The sequence below is a fragment of the Chrysochloris asiatica genome, unplaced genomic scaffold (assembly GCF_000296735.1).
Source record: "Chrysochloris asiatica unplaced genomic scaffold, ChrAsi1.0 scaffold00035, whole genome shotgun sequence".
NCBI classification, from domain to species: Eukaryota; Metazoa; Chordata; class Mammalia; order Afrosoricida; family Chrysochloridae; genus Chrysochloris; species Chrysochloris asiatica.
In genome coordinates, this window is record NW_006408553.1 from 7,554,412 (window position 1) to 7,572,250 (window position 17,839).

A 17,839-nucleotide genomic window follows, 5' to 3' on the forward strand; every position below is an offset into this window, starting at 1 on the left:
CAGTATCCTTTGTCCAACAACAGGTTTGTGGAGGCTAAGCCAGGGCTGGGAAGGAAACAGGTAACTGAAGTCTTGTTCTGTCGGTGTGCTGAGGAAGGGGAATCTGACTTAAACAGCCTTGTATTTGCAGTTTCTGGTGCTACGCTACAGGTCCTTGGCTTGGGGACAGGCTGGTATGAAAATGGAGTATATTCAGGATGGGTTGGAGAACAAAGAGTCAAGTTTTTGACTAAGCAGTCTAGGAATTACCTGAATAGAAAGGAAATCACACTCTAGAACGAGAACAGGATTATGATGTCGGTTTGTGGGTAGGATGAATTTTCCAAAGCCGCCAGGGGCAGATTCGAAGAACACAGGTGACATTTTCCTTGGGTTGTCTCCTTTCAACCTCTCTTCCCTACCCTTCTCTGCTGAAAATGCAAAATACCACTAGCCATCTCTACCAAGACCACTTGGATTCAGTTGGTCTTCTGGTGGTATTAAATTCACAGCTAAAAGTTCAGAGAGCATGGGGTGAGTGGAGGGTGTGATCGAAAACAGAAATAGGAGTGCGATATGAATCCAGACACCATGGGAAGGGAATTCACGGGGGGAATGAATCTGTGTGGATTTGACTCAAGTATGCCAACTAGATCAGGGTGGGGCGGACAGCAAGTCTCCCCTTCTTTTACCCTAACACAGCAGCACCCACATACATGGACTTGGGAACATTTGTTGTGATTCTTAGCAAACATATGTATTAGTTTTTGGCTAGCCAGTTTGACACCCTGAATTCATTTCCTTTCCTGGGAAGACACAGAGCAAAATGTGGGAATGGGGTGAGATTCCTGCAATTAGACTGGCCCAGAAGAGGGGACTCTGGATGGTTTTAAGAAGCGCCCCAATCCCAGACCCCATCTCCAGTAGGTGAGGGGGATTGCTCTCTCCACTCTCCCAGCAGCCTGTGGGAATGTGTCCCTGGAAGCAGAGAGATTAGAGTTCTGGAGATTTCTTTGTTCGGTGTTGTGGCTAGAGAAACACAGAGGACTGCTTCTCCGCAGTGCAGCTCCTTTGCTGGGGAGTGTTAAGTCTTCCGAAGCCTTCCAAGGGTTAAGATTCCAGATCTCAAAGGAATCAATTGAGCAGAAATGGGGACAACTAAGCGTTCATAAGACTTGAGCCACTGCTCATTTTCTGTGTGAAATTGGAAGGTTTTGATGATACCCATGGAATGCCTTTTTCCTGATTGGTCTCATTTTCGTGAGTCCAGAGGTTTGGGTGTATCTGGCTTGTCCCTCTGCCTTCTCTCCTCAGAGCACCTCCTTTGTTCATTTTGGGCTCAGAGAGCAGTAGGTACCAAGGATCATTTGCACTTTATTGACACTGTTTCCATTGGCATGATGCCAATGACAAGTAGCTCTACATCCTGCTAGAGACAGAAGGGAGGTTCCCATCAAAGACTTGAGACTGAAGTCCTGGCCAAGGCTAACCTCCTCCTTTCACAGAAGAAAAGGCTGCAAGCAAGGAAAACAATTTCAGAGGGAGAATGAAGGAAAGCATTTGCTATATGCAAAGTCCCCTTCTTTCTGATGTACTATACCCATCCCCTCCCCAGCTCCTCAAATTCTGGGCCTCCTCCATCTGTCTTACAGATCTGACCTCCACGGTGAGAGGAAGCTGTACACAGTCTGTCCGGAAAGGAGCTTGTCAGCATTGCCTGACTCTCCTTCTGGTTTTACAGGGTGGTTTGTTTGGTTTGATTTTGCTTTTGAGGGGAGAGTGCAAAGCAAAGGGATGAAGAAGACCGCAGTAGCTGAGCTTATACCCTCATTAAACACATTAGTGCATTTTCTTTAAAATAGCCTTATAATGGTAAGTGAAGCATTCTTCTCTTTAAAACACACATTAGTTGTTTAGAGGAGATAAAAACAAGTTCTTGTCCTGGGCTTATGGCTTGAGAATTGGCTTCTAGTTTGAATCTTTTGAATTTGTAGACTATAATGGTGGTAATATAGCAAATGTTGAACCTTATATAAGTAACACACTTTCAGAAGTATGCTTTGTAGAAGGAATATATGCTGCTAGCCATATAAGAAATAATTATTCTAAGTAGCGTGGAAAGAGGAACGCTTGGCATATATAAGAGACACCTGAATATTCAGGGGCAGTTTCTGTATTACGTAAATTGTGTTCTACCAATATTTATTATAAGGAGCCTGGTGGTGCTGTAGGGTAGGCTCTGGACTACTTAATGCAATGTCAGTGGTTCAAATCCACCAGCCGCTCTGTAAAAGAAAGATGAGGCTTTCTTACTCCATAAAGATTTACAGTTTTGGAAATCCTACACTGCAGGGTCACTATGAGTCAGAACTGACTCAGTGGTACCTAACAACACTATTTATTCTAAGGAGCCCTAGTGGTGCTGTAGGTAGTTCAAGCCCATCAGCTGCTTTGCAGGAGAAAGATGAGGCATCCTGTCCACATAAAGATTTATAGACTTGGAAATTCTATACAGGGTTGCTACAAGTCAAAATTGACTTGATAATAGTGCGTTTGGTTTTGGTCGGTATTTATTACTACAATTATCATTATGCTTATAGAAAAGAAGACACGCATACACATGTGTGTACCATTCTGTCTGCAGGAGTGCCTGATTCTTGAATTTAATCAGGCATTGTTGAAGCTCCCAGCCCAGGGATCTAGCGCCATCATGAACCTCTTCCCTGTGGATCTGGACTAATGGACTTCAGAGATAGAATAACACCATAGTCTTTATTTTCTCTGAATTGGTTTCTTGTGGCAGTGAGAGCTAGTGAAAACAGACTATGTTAGAAACCATGAAGGAAAAGCAAAAGAACTTTATGCGAATACATGACCTAGAATTGGGTTCAGAGAAGGTTTCATGAGGAAAGATAATTGAGCTAAAGAAAAATCAAACTGAAAAACAAAGAAACAAACCCACTAATATTCAGGCAGTTCCATCTCATGGTAACCCCATATGTGACAGAGTAGAAGGATTCTACAGGGTTTTCTTGACTGTTGGTCTGTTGTTCATAGGGTAACTATAAATCAAAACTGACTTGATGGCACCAAACAAGAATCTTTACATTGGGAGCGTGGTAACTCTGTAGGATAAGCCCTGAACTGTGAACCACAAAGTTTCCAGTTCAAGACCACTAGCCAATCCTTGAGATAAAGATTTACAGCCTCGAAACCCTAGGTTGTTTTTGTTGTTAAGTTGTTAAGTACCATCAAGTCAATTTCGACTCATAGTGACCCTGTACAGGATTTTCAAGGAGCAGCTGGTGGGTTTGATTCACCAACCTTGTGGTTCACAGTTCAGTGCTAATCCTGCATCACCATACCAGGAGGTCTATACTGGGTCAACTTGTTGTTGTTAAGTGCTATTGAGTCGGTTCCGACCCATAGCAACCCTGTATTGGGTTTCCAAGGAGCAGCTGGTGAGCTTGAACCACCGACCTTGCAATTCAAACCAACTTTGCAGTCCAGCACATTAACCCACAGTGCCACACCAGGATTCCAGGGTCAACGTGATGGCACTTAAAAACAACAACAACCTTTACAGAAGCAGATTTCCAGGCCTTTCTTTCACAGTGCTGCCTGGGTGGGTTCAAACTGCCAATCATTAGGTTAGTAGCCAAGTGAAAACCACTTGTGCCACCCAGGGATCATAACTAAAGAAAAGTAGGGGTCAATGAGGTGATGGAAGGCAAGAACATTCCAGTCAGAAAGGACAGCCTGAGTAAAGTCTCTAAGACAGGCCAAGACATGGAGACCTGAAGGAAGGTCAGTGGGCCAGACGGGTCAGAGGAGTAGGGAGAGGTGAAGCTAGGCTGGTACTGGACCTTACATTCAACAACTGGAACATGTGCCACAAGGCAGAGCTGTGTGTGATGAACATGTGTGTGCTAGTACCTGCTTCATCACACTTAGCCCTATTCACTGGGTTAAGGAAAGAAAGCCTGGGGGAGGGGACAGATTGGCCAGGGCAGCAGAAGTGGGGGACACTTGAGATAATGAGACAATGGCTGTTGACCAAGAGGAATGGAGAATTTCAGCATTTTAAGAATCTGAATAGCTGTGGAAAGGCATTCTGACTGAATGTCCACTCTGCTTTTTTGAGTGTCAGCCATATTAAAGCTTCAACCTTTCTTCTAACAATAGAAGATGTTAAGTATGGATTCATGCACAGGAGTGACAGTATCAGAGTTATGCTTTCAAGGATCGCACTAGCTACTAGAGAAAAAACCAGGAGGAAGCAGAGATAGGTATGCAGAAACAGTTAAGAGACTATTCCAACAGTCCTGGAGAGAAATGTTGGTAAGAGTCATGTCTGTGAGGATGACTTGGATGGTGGAAGGGAGAGATGGAGACTTCAAGAATGGCTCTCAGAAGACCAGGCTTTTCTGGACAGATAGACACTGGAGAAGCCCCTGAGCCTGTAGCTCTCGGTCACCCTTCATGCCTGGAAATGAACTCACCCTCGTGGCTCAATTTTCAGCCAAACAATAGACAGGTTTGTAAGGGGAACAGTAACAAGAAGGAAGTTAAGTACTTCTTATGACAAGCAACTATTGAAAATCAAAAAGGCAGCATTTGCCCAAGGGCAAAGTTCAGAAAGCAAGAAGAGTTAGGAAAGAATGAAGAATGACAACAGGAAACATATAGGAAGGAAATGGGATGAGTGATGTTACATTATGGGAATTGCAATCAATTACATGAAACAAAATGTATATAAATTGTTAAATGGAAAATTGATGTGCTCTGTAAATCTTCACCCAGTTCACAATAAAATGTTAAAACAGAAAAAAATGAGCCTTGGATATCAGAATTTTGCAGCAGATCAGTGGTGGTACCAGTCACTGAGACAAGGAACATCAGGAGTGGCCTCACTGTATAGAAACAAGGGGTGAGGAAACAAGATCTGGGCTGTGTAGAGATCATGTTCAGGTGTCTTTGAGGAATCCAGGTGATATCTGAGCCTGGAACTAAGATAAGAGGTTTGACCCAATGATAGATATTTGGAAGTCACTCAGCATTTGAGGAAGTTGAAAGTTGGTTTGCTGGTAAAATCAGGGATGAGGGGCATATTGACTACAATACCTGTTAGTTCTGCTCCCATAAAGATTATAGCTCCAGAAGCCCTACGCAGGGTCGCTATGAGTTGGAACCAACTCCATGGCACAACAGTATCCATCAAGACTCCTGGTGTGGTGCTGTAGGATCAGCACTGGACTGTGAACCATAAATTAAGTGGTTCTAATGCACCAGCTGCTCCTTGGAAATGCTACACATGGTCACTATGAGTCAGAACTGAGTTGATGGCACTTTACAACAATGACAACAGTGGTCACCAGGATTGGAGGAAAACTCATTAACAACCTGCTGTATGCAGATGATACTACCATGCTTTTTAGAATCGAAGAGAATTTAAAATATTTACTAATGAAAATCAAGGACCACAGACTTCAGTATGGGTTGCACCTAAATGTAAAAGAAACAGAAATCTTCACCACTGGACCAATAAATAGCATCATGATAAATGGAGAAAAGATTGAAGTTGTCAAAGGCTTCATTTTGCTTGGATCCATAATCAAAACTCATGGAAGGAGCCATCAATAAATCAAAAGACGGGAGAACAAACAAGATGGCAGATTGGGTAGAAGCACAGTGAGAAGCTCCATCAGCAACAACACAGAATACCAGACCAAGCAGGCTTAGGGGATGGTGCCAGAACTCTGAACCACATATAAAGGAATATTTAGAAAGTTGAAAGGCTTACAGCCAGTGGAATTTATAGCAGAAGCAAGAAACCCATTACTTTCTAATTCAAAGCACTCAACTGATCCCTGAGCTGCCATCTTGGACAAGACCAAACTGGGGAAGGATCAGAGCAGCCACGGACACCTGGCAGAACCACAGAGATAAAGATGTGGACATTCTTTTTTTCGTATCTATTTACTGGCCTCTTGCTGTCTGCACACCTTCATTCTGGTGATTAGAGAGGGTGCCTGACTGAGTGGACACCCCACCTCCTCCCTCGGAGGATTCTATTACACATGTACACAGATTTCCAAAAAACTTAAAGGGACAGTTTCCACTTAAAACCAAATGGCAGTGCAAAACAGCCACAGCCAGCCCTGAACTGTTTATCACTAGGAAAAAGGCCTGAATGGGGGTTGTGGAGCACGACAGGCAGACTAAAAAGGAAACAGGCCAAAAATAAAATCCTGAGCTACGTCATAATGACCAACAGTTGCATCTTGAAATTTCTCAGGAAGAGTGAAAAGGGAAGCCCTTCTCCTGATCATATCTACCTGGAGGCAATCAGAAAGCATAAAAAATACCAAAATATACAACCATCTAAGTATTAAGGCTATAGCTAACCATTGAATATGCCCCCAAAACAGAAACAGATGACCATATCAGCACATGTCCAGAAACGAGATAAAGTGACTGAGACAAATGAGTTGGAGGTAGACCTATACTCCATACTGGAAGATGGGCCGGCTTTGGAAATGCCTGAGAAGGAATTCAGAAAAATGTTTATAAAATGTATCAAAACACTTTACAATGGAGTCAAGAAAAATAAGGTAGAAGTCGGGAAAGTGCTACAGGAACAATCAAATAAGACAGATACAGCATTGGAAACAATTCAAAACCTACAGAAAGAGGTCCAAATGATTAATAATATCAGAAATGAACAATACACTGAAAGGGCAAAGGAGTAGAATTGAACAGATGGAAGCCAAAACTAGTGAGCTGGAAGAGAAATCTCTCAATACCACTAAGATAGAAGAACAAGCATAAAAAAGGATATAAAAATGAGGAAGGTCTAAGATTCGTGTTGGACAGCATGAAGAGGAATAACTTAAAAATTGTCAGCATTCCAGAACAGGAAGAATCACACAAGTCCACAGATGAGACAGTTGAAGAATTTCTGGAAGAAAATTACTCTAACATCCTTAAAAGTGAAAAGATAAGCATCCTAGAAGCTCAATGAATCCCAGGAAGGATAGACCCTAAAAGAAAATCACTAAGACATATCATAATCAAGCTCTCCAAAATCAAAGATAAGGACAAAATCCTGAAGACAGCTAGGGAAAAGAGAAGTGTAAAATACAAAGTCAAGCAAATCATATTAAGCTCAGATTTCTCAACAGAAACCATGCAGGCAAGAAGGCAATGGGGAAACATATATAAAACCCTGAAAGAAAAATACTGCCAACCAAGAATCCTCTAGCCAGCAAAGCTGTCAATCAAATATGATGGTATAATCAAAACATTCCAGGATAAACAGAAGTTAAGAGATTTTGCCAAAGCCAATCCTGTGATGAAAAACATCCTAAAGGGAGTTCTGTAGAAAGAGAACCAACAAGAACAGAAAACAACCAGAGATTAATGTACGTGACAGCATCACCTGGAACTCAATCAACAAATGGAAGAGTTGAGAACAGAATAAAACTATAAGAACAAATTTAGAGGATCTGGGAGATCAGTCTATGATCAAAACCATTATAATGTGAAAGAAGGGAAACACAGAGGAACAGAAATCTAGGTGGTGGGAAGGTCAGGTAGATTACAGGATAAAATAGACTGTCTTAAATGGAGGGAAAAGTTAATGGAATATAAGGTAACCACAATGGTGGGGTTGGGGTGGGGGATTTCGAGGGAGGTGGAGGGAGATGATGGTAGAGTACAGGGTAAGGGCAGACACATCATGTTACGGGTGTTGGGGAAAGCAATACAGGAAGGGTGAGTAGGTGGAAGGGAAGAACAAGGTAGATAGGGAAACACTGAGACACATTTGCATGGACTAAGTGGGACAGAGGTAAATAGTGGTGCATGCTTAACCTTGGAACAACAGGGATCTGTGATACAGGGAACTAGACATAGTTTGATGAGGGGAAATAATACTAAGATGCTTGACTGTCTACTATTGTAAAATAGACACTTTAGTGGGATCTAAAGTAATGTCGGGAAACATGATTACAGAAAACTTGTAATCCCATCTTCAGCCTATAGCTGATTGGAAAACCTAAAAGGAGCTCTAGAACTTGTTGAGTGAAACAGGCCTCTTGTGGAGCCTTTGCAGAGTATAGGACCTTATGTGGAATCCTGAGTCCCATCCAGAACCTTATGAGGTGGGACATTCCCATTAGAAAGGACAAGCAGACCAGCCTGGAACAGCTGGAGTGTCACAAGATGCATCTTCAAAGAAGGATCATCAGGAAAAACCCAAAACAAAAATGGCAGCATGACTGGCTACTGCAAGAATAAGCAAGATGTTCGCTGAGAAGTCATCAAGGCAAGTAATCAAGTTCCTTCAGGACAAGACTGAAACTCAAAGGGAACACATGAGCAGGCATGTAAGCTTGCTGGTGACCACATTGGTCTACTGGTGAGTGGAAGAGGGGAAAAGGCAGCAATGAAGAAATGGGCTGAGTTCAACCATGGTCCATTGACTCCCGCTGACCTGTAGATGAAAGAGAGAAGAAGAAGGGCTGGTTGGTCCAAAGTGAGGTGAGACCTGGGGACATCTGAGCCATGGACAAGGACATAGCCACAGAAGGCTAGAGCTTAGAGTGAAGAACCCAGCTGATATGAAATGAGGGGAGAGACACAAGAACACCCAAACTTGCAGACAGTACCTATTTGACCTAGCTTCGATGGCTTGATAATCAGAACTTGACTAGAGGAAGATTACAAAAATAATAAATAGATAAAATTTTTATAAAGGTAACAAGGGAAATTTTGATGAATTTGACCTATACTCAAGGAGGTAGTAACTCTAAATACCAACAGAGAGGGAAGGACTCTTCACATCAAGTATCAATGCTATCCCTTCTGTACACAGGGTAGATAGGGATGGACATCTTAGACATTGGCAACCTAAAATGAGGGGGCAATAAAGGCACGAAGTGACTGGCTTACAAGGTTTCAAGAGGGAGTTTAATTTAAGAGTGTGGGGGCAGGGGAGAAAGAGTCCCCACTGAATAGTTGTCATCTTTTCTAGATGGGTCTGATTAAAAGGGATGGGGATAAGATTCCTATGATTCAATAGTGAGTAATTGTTATCATGACTAATTGCAACTGTCACAATTGTAAAGGTAGAAATTTTGTAACAAAAATGGAGGAGGAGTTAATCTTACAATCCAGAAACAAAGGACCCAAGGACCATCAAGGGAGAAGAGCACAAGCAGAATGCAGGACCTTATCCAGAGAAGCAGCGACACCAGAGATGGAGGCAGAGATGGAGATATGGAGAGAAGGAGCAGCAGAGGACTCTAGGTTCATGGGAAGAGAGAGACTAAGAGCTGACGGCCAGGAGGCAGACTTGCAGAATGTGCCCTTTGTTGGTGTAAATTATTATATATACCTGAGTGTTTTTTGTTCTGTTTTTAAAAGAGCTATAAAGATGAGGCGTTCTGCTCCCGTAAAGATTTACAGCCTCGGAAACCCTGTACAGGGTCGCTATGGGTCAGAACCGACTCGACGGCACTAAACAACAAACAATAGTGAATATAGAGAAATACTGTTAACTGATGGTACGCGGAGGGGAATGTTATCTTTGTGATGAAACAAGTTGTATGATTTGTTGATGATCTGTCCTGTAAATTTACATGCAATCTACAAAAAAAACTTAAAGGGGAAAAAAAAGAAATTAAAGGACGTTTTGCATTAGGTAAATCTGCTACACAAGACCTTTTTAAAGTGTTCGAGAGCAAAGATAGGTTGAGAACTAAAGTGTGCCTGACCCAAGCCATGGTATTTTCAATAGCATCATATGCTTGTCAAAGTTCGATAGTGAATAAGGAAGGCCGTAGAACAACAATGCATCTGAGTTATGGTTTAGGAGAAGAGTAATAAAAGTACTATGAACTGCTAGAAGAACAAACAGATCTATGTTGGAAGAAGTACAGACCAGTCCCTGGAGAAGGGCAACGTGCTTGGTATAGTGGAGGGTCAACGAAAAAGAGGGAGACTCCCAAGGAGATGGATTGGCACAGTAGCACCAGACATGGGCTCAGGTGTAACAACAATTGTGAGGATGATTCAGGACTGCACAGTATTTCATTCTGTTGTGCATGGGGTTGCTATGATCTGGAACCAACTCTATGGCACCTAACAACAACATGTATCCTTCAGACACAGTCTTGGTATGGCGCTGTAGGATAAACACTGGATTGCTAACCCCAAGGTCAGCAGTTTAAACCCACCAGGAGCTCTATGGGAGAAAGATGAGACTCTGCTCCTGTAAAGATTTACAACCTCAGAAACCCTATACAGGGTCACTAGGAAAGGAGCTCTGGTAGCATAGTGGTTATGAGTCAGGCTGCTAATCTCGTGGTCAGCAGTTTGAAACTACCATCAGTTCCATGGGAGAAAGATGAGGCTTTCTACCCCCATAAAGATTTACAGCCTCAGAAACCCTATGCAGGGTCACTATGAGTCGGGGTTGAGTCCACGGCCCACATCCACCCCCACCACGAATCAGAATAGACTTGATGGCAGTGAGTGTTTTTTGGCAGTCATTCCACCTGCATTTATTGAATACCTACTTTGTACCAGGTACTGTTCTAGGCACTCAACATAAAGGCATTTATATATATTCTGATAAAAATAGATAGACAATAACCAAGAAGCTAAACATATATATAATTTTAATTCATGATAAATACCATGGACAAAAATAAAGCAAGGAAAAGGGACTCATTTTAGAAGGGAAATGACTTTTGCGAGACCTAAAGGAAGTAAGAGAAAAAACATAGGATTTTCGTCTCTGAAAGTGGGAAAAACATATGCAAAGGCCCTGAAACAGGAGTGAGCTTGGTTTCTTTAAGGCACAGCAAGTGGAATAGAATGACAGAAGGGAAGATGATAGGCAAGGAGGCAAGAGAAATGGTCAGAGCTAAATCATGAAGGGTTTGCAGGACATGCTGAGGATTTCAGAGTGAAATCCAAGAGTGATAAAAAGTCATTGGGGGTTATTAAACAAGAGATGCTCAATCTGCTGTAGGGGTTTACACGATCACTCTGACAGTTACGGGAAAAACAGACTTGGGCATATGAACAGAATTAGGGAGAGTGGTTAGGAGGTTGATGCCTTATTGTCTGGAGCACCTCTAACAATTATTTCTGCTATTAGAGTAAGTTATTCATTGTACAATATCCAAATGCAAAGTTTTTGACCAGAGTTTGTTGGGTTCTGGTGATTGTGATCATTACTCCTTTTCCAGGTTATATGAGAGGTCTTCAGAAAATCCATGGAAAATGCATATTATAAAAAAGTATGCATGGGTTTCAAAAACTTTTCGAACCAAAATAAACTCATACCAGGCAAGACCCAGTGGTGGCTTTGAATCAAAGATAAACTGTGGAGGTGGCATGAAATATTTGTTGTCCTGGACCCTGGTAGGCTCAGCACACACATGACAGCCGGGTGCCCCTTAATCACTTTGGATTATAGGGTTTTTTTTGTCACTACAGCAGTCATACGGGGGTGGAGTCAAGTCTTAGTTCAAAAGCCATTGTGATCCCTTTATAATTTATCTGTAGTACTCTCACTTTATAATTTATCTGTAGTTCTCTTGTAATTTCATTCACTTCCTATCGTATATCATGGTAATGTTGTGCATGTCTTGCTTATCTCTCCTTGCTGCTAGTGCTTGTTGAGTTGGTTCCAACTTATAGCAACCTTTTGTAGGTCTTCCAAGGAGTTGCTGATGGGTTTCAGCCTCCAACCTTGCACCTAGTAGTCCAGTGCTTATTCTACAGCACCACACCAGGACTACTAATAGACTGTAAACCATCTGAAGGCAAAGTCTATCACTGTTTATTTGTATTTTCTCCACAGCACCCAGTATAAGGTCTGTCACATAGTAGATGTTCTAACAGTCATTTAAGTAAATGATTGCCCATACACAGAACAATATTAGCGTCATGTGTTCAGTTTCCAGAATTACTGCTAGATCATTTATATCAAATCAGAGTATTTTAGTATAGGGGCCATAGCAATGAAACAAAAATACTTTCTGGGATGAGCTCATTGAATTTCATTATTTACCAGTTAGCCACAGAAAAAGAAAACAATCTGAACCCCTGTTCTCCTGAATTCCTGGATTTGTTGAGTCAACATGGATGCTCCATTGGTAACCAAAACTTAACTCCAGGGGCAAAGAGACTCATTATTTTAGGAGTCCTTGTGTGGCACCACACCACAACTCCAAATGGCTGTAAACTAAGCAAGCACAGAACTTCTAACTGTGAGGTTAGTGGTTCAAGCCCACCAACTGCCCCTTGGAAACCCTATACAGTGTCACAACAGCATTTAACAACAACTATTTCTATTCTTGTATAACTAACAAGCGCTGGATGACTTGGCCTTCCTGATAGGAAAGAAAGTACTTGAGTCTAAGACCACAGGAGAAAAATTCACTCTAACAAAGAAGCATTGTCCTCTACAACTCTGGCATAAGACTGAAGAGAGGTTTCTGGACCATCCCAGCCACCCATTATCCATAGTATTTATCACTACCTAACTTCCTTTCTATTGATGTGTATGTTTACTTTCATCTTCTCCACCAAAATGTAGGCACATTGAGAGGAAAAGACTTTGTTTTGTTCAGTGCACAGTACCAGGGTACTGTCCTGCACATAGTGTTGTTGTTTGTTGCTGTAGAATCAGTTCCAACTCATGGAGACTCCAAGTGTGCTGAGTAGAACAGCACCATATGATTTTTAAGGCTGTGACCTTTCAGAAGCAGATCATCAGACCTGTCTTCCAAGAGCCCTCTGGGTGTGTTTAAACCTCCAACCTTTCAGGTAGTTGTTGAGCACTTACCATTTGCATCGTGCAGGCACTCCTATAAGCACATGGTTGCTGTTGTTAAGTGCTGTTGATTTGGTGCCTCCCAACTCATAGTGACCCTATATAGGGTTTCTGAGGAGCAGCTGGTAGGTTTGAACTGCTGACCTTGTGGTTCGCAATCCAGTGCTGATCCTACAGCACCACACCAGGAGTAGTTATTGTTGTTGTTGTTATTAAGTGCCCACGAGTCAGTTCCGACCCATAGCGACCCTGTATAGGGCTTCTGAGGAGTGACTGGTGAGAGTTTAAACCACTGACCTTGAGCTTCCAACAGACTTTGCAGTCCCATGCATTAACCCACAGCACCACACCACAACTCCAAATGGCTGTAGACTAGCTAAATGAAAATGCCTGGGTGTTAAGATTCTCATCACTAATGATTAAAGATTACATATTTTATTATTGGAGTCCCTGAGTGGTGTGAACAGTTCATGTGTTCAGCTGCCAATCAAAAGGTTAGAGGTTTGAGTCCAGCCAAAGATCCCTGGAAGAAAGGTGTGGTGATCTACTCCTGAAAAACCAGCCATTGAAAACCCCATAGATCAATTTCATTGAATTGTACATGTACAATTTTTTGGCATTGGTGTATGTTCTGTTGTGTGTATTCTTGAGAAAAATAACAAAAATTAAAATAACTAAAAACCAAAACCCTAATGCAGCACAGTTTTATTCAGACACACATGGCATTGCTATGAGATAGGATCTCCATGAGTGAGAATCAACTTGATGACAACTAATATATTTTACACTTCACCCAAGATTTCAAATTTAAGAACTAGATTTAATCATGAATGCTTTGAAAGAGCATTGTAAATAGTGCTTTAGAATACTGGCTCTCCTTGCAGTAATGCTGGTTCAGAGTATGCCATTGGCCTTACTAGTCAAGTATGTTGTTGTTGTTGTTAAGTGCCGTCGAGTCGGTTCCGACCCATAGCGACCCTGTACAGGGTTTCCTAGGGTGTAAATCCTTACAGGAGTAGAAAGCCTCATCTTTCTCCCGCGGAGCGGCTGGTAGTTTCAAACTGCTGACCTTAAGGTTCGCAGCCCGATTCGTAACCACTACGCTACCAGAGCTCCTTACTAGTCAAGTATACAACAATATTTATCACTGTATGCAGAAGCTCAACCTTGTGAATTACCAGAAAGACACAAAAGAGCTCAAATTCAAAATCACATCCAGTTAAAGCCTGTGAAGCCATGCTTGTTCTACTGATGTTTCTTGAATTCCCACATGGATAGAAGGAAGCCCCTTTACTGCTGGGTATTTGTTTATCTTGACAATAAAAGTGTTTTTAAGTATTTTAATTGCCTGGAGCACTTCTAACAATAATTTTTGTTACAGAGTAAGTTATTTATTGTACAGCAGCCAAATGCAAAGTTTCTGATCAGAATTTGCTGCGTTCTGGTGATTGTGATCATTACTCTTTTTCCAGATTATGTAGGGAGTCTTCAGAAAGTTCATGGAAAATGCATGTTATGAAAAAATATGCATGGGTTTCAAAAAATGTTTGCACCAAAATAAACTCACCCTAACTGGTAATAAAATGTCTGAACAAGATCTAGTTTGAGGCAATGAAATGGATAAAACATCAGTTTGACAAAAGCTCTTTATCAGAGCAAATTAAATTCTGCCAAAGTTAAAGCAAGAACAAACATTAAATTGATGATGAAGCTTGCGGGGAAGAATGCTTTAGAAAAAGTTTGTGGAGACAATGTCCCAAAGAAACCAGTAGTTAGCTAATGAACAGCTCGTTTTAAGAAGGGACCAGAGATTTATGCACAGCCTTGGAACAACAGGGCTCTGGGATACAGGGATAGAGGTATGGTTTGAATGGGTAAAAGAGGATAAATAATATTAAGATGCTTGGCTGTCTTTTGAATCTTGGTTTTCCTTGCCTACCATTTTAAAGTAGACACTTGAGGGGGAGAGAAAGGAATAGCCAGAAACATCACCATAGAAAGCTTGTAAGTCCATCTTCAGCCTATAACTGATTGGAATTCCTTAAAGGAATCTAGAACTTGCCCAGTGAAGGAAGCTTCCTGCAGAACCTTTGCATTGCATAAGACCATAGGTGGAATCCTGATCCCCATCCAGAATCTTCTGAGGTGGGAAATTTCCACTTGAAAGACAAGTAGACCAGCCTAGAGCAGCCAGAAGAACAGAAGATACTTCCTGAAAGAAAGACCAGCAGGAAAAATAAAAAACAATAACGCCAGTCCGATTGATTACTACAATGATAAGAAAGCTGTTCACCAGGGAGCCATCAAGGCAAGTGGTCGGGTCCCCTCAGAGCAACCCCCCTTTCAAGACTAAGACTCAAGGGGAATACATGAGCAGACATGTGGTCTAGATGGTGACCACATTAGTCACCCATAAGGGGAAGTGGGGGGAAAACCAGCAATGAAGTTGTGCGTTAAGTCTGACCACGTTCAATAGAGTCCTGTGAACTCGGGTTGAGACATGGTTGGCGATCAGTATGGCAAGACCTGGGGACTCTTGGTTCCAGAGACAATGACATGGTCACAGAGGACTAGAGCAGAGTGAAGCATCCAGCTGATAAGAAGTGAGGGGAGATGCACAAGAACATCTGTACTTGCAGATAATACCCACTTGACTAGGCTTCAATGGCTGGATGATCTGAACTTGACCAGAAGAAGAAAGAAGAGGAAAAAAAAGAGTAATCCACTATAGTTTGACAAACTTGACCTACACCTATGTACGCAGTAGCTCAAAAGAAGGAACAAATCTTTACAGCGAGGATCATTCCCACCTCTTTGGTACACAGGGGTGACAGGAATGGGCAACTTAGACATTGGCTACACAAAATGGGGGGCTACAAAGGCAAGAAGTAACTGACTTACATGCTTTCAAGAGGGAGCCTAGTTCCAGAGGGTGCGGGGGAAGGTACAATCTCTATTGAGCAGTTTCCAATCTTTTGGAATGGGGCTGATGAAAGGCGATGGGAATAAGACGCTTGTGGTACAACAGTGAATAATTGCTATCAAGACTGACTGTGAGGGTCGGAAATCTAAACGTAGATGTTCTGTAACAAAAGGAGGGGAGTGGTTGATCTTGCAGTCCAGGAGTGGAGGACCCTGGGACCATCAAGGGAGAAGAGCAGAGTGCAGGACCCTATCCAGAGAAGCAGTGATGCCAGAGATGGAGGCAGAGACGATAACTTGGACAGATGGAGCATCTGGGGACTCTGGACTCAGGGAGGGAGGGGGTTATGTGCTGGCAGCCAGGGGGCAGGCTTGTGGGGTGTACCCTTTGGTTGTTTGATGATGCATGAAGGGGATTGTAATCATTGCAATGAAATGAAATGCGATAGGATGAATGTAAAGCTAATGTTCTCCCACGTCAACTATCACATAGAAACTTAAAAAAAAAAAAGGGGGGGGGGGGGGGGGGGGGGAGAAGGGACCAGAAAGATGTTGAAGATGAAGCCCTTAGAGGCAGACCATCCATATCAATTTATCAGGAAACAATCTTGTTTGTTCTCCAACTGAAGAGAACTGGCAATTAGCAACAGAAACTGTAGACAAATCTGACTGAACAATTAAAGTGGAGCACACTGTTGTGCCCAGAGCAGCTGCATTATTTCAAGAGGTAGCATATGATCAAGAACCAATGGTGCTGAAAGAAGAATCCAAGTTGCACTGAAGAAATTGGTGAAAAACAAGGATTTGATTGAATACAAATTGAAATGTTTCAACAAACTGATGCAGTGCTGGAGGCATTCATTCATTTTATGCCAAGAAATTTGGAAGACAACTTCCTGGCCAAACAATAGGAAAATATTCATGTATGTGCCCATTTCAAATATAGGTGACCTAACTGAATGCAGAACTCATCAAACAATATCACTAATATCACATGTAAGTAAAATTTTGCTGAAGATAATTCAAAAACAGTTGCAACAGTATATCAACTGTGAGCTGCCTGGAATTCAAGCCGGATTCAGAAGAGGATGTGGAATGAGGGATATCGTGGCTGATGTCAGATGGATCTTGGCTGAAAGCAGAGAATACTAGAAAGATTTTACTTGTGCTTTATTGACTATGCAAAGGCATTTGACTGTGTGGATCATAATAAACTATGGATAACACAGAGTAGGAATTCCAGAACACTTACTTGTGCTCATGAGGACCTGTACACAGACTAAGAGGCAATTGTTAGGAAGGAACAAGGGGATACTGAATGGTTTAAAATCGGAAAAGGTGTGCACCAGGGTTGTATCCTTTCACCATTCTTTTTCAATCTGTGTGCTGAGCCAGTAATCTGAGAAACTGGATCATATGAAGAAGAATGTGGCATCAGGATTGAAGGAAAACTCATTATCAACCTGTCATGTGTGGACGATACAGCATTGCTTGCTGGAAGCAAAGACTATAGCCTTCAGTTTGGAATGCACCTCAATGTAAAGAAAATGAACATCCTCACAATTGGACTAGTAAGTCACATGATAAACAGTAATGATTGAAGGTGTCAAAGATTTCATTTCCTTTGATCCATAATCAACACTCATAGGAGCAGCAATCAAGAAATCAAATGATGTATTGCTTTAGGCAAATCTGCTTCAAAAAACCTCTTTAAAGTGTTCAAGAGGCCTAAGGTATGGTTGACCCAATCCATGTTATTTTCAATAGCCTCATATGCAGTTGAAAGTTGGACTATGCATAAGGAAGACTGTAAAAGAATTGATGCATTTGAATTGTGGTGTTGATGAAGAATTTTGAAAGCACCATAGACTTCCAGAGGAACAAACAAGTCTGTGTTGAAAGAAGTACAGCTAGAGTGCTCCTTATGAGAATGCTCCTTAGAAGTGAGAATAGGGAGACTTTGTACCACATACTTTTGACACATGGTCAGAAGGGACCCAGTCCCTGGAGAAGGACATCATGCTTGGTAAAGTGGAGAGTGGATGAAAAAGAGGAAGATCCCCCTGCAATGAGATCCCCCTGTAA

General features: G+C 42.0%; 1 protein-coding gene across 1 annotated transcript in view; it reads left to right on the forward strand.

Annotated features, from left to right (window-relative positions):
• The window catches only part of ANK1 (ankyrin 1, erythrocytic), a 111,745-nt gene that overhangs the window by 7,516 nt on the left and 86,390 nt on the right, over window positions 1-17,839 (forward strand). The gene's annotated exons all lie outside the window — the stretch shown is intronic.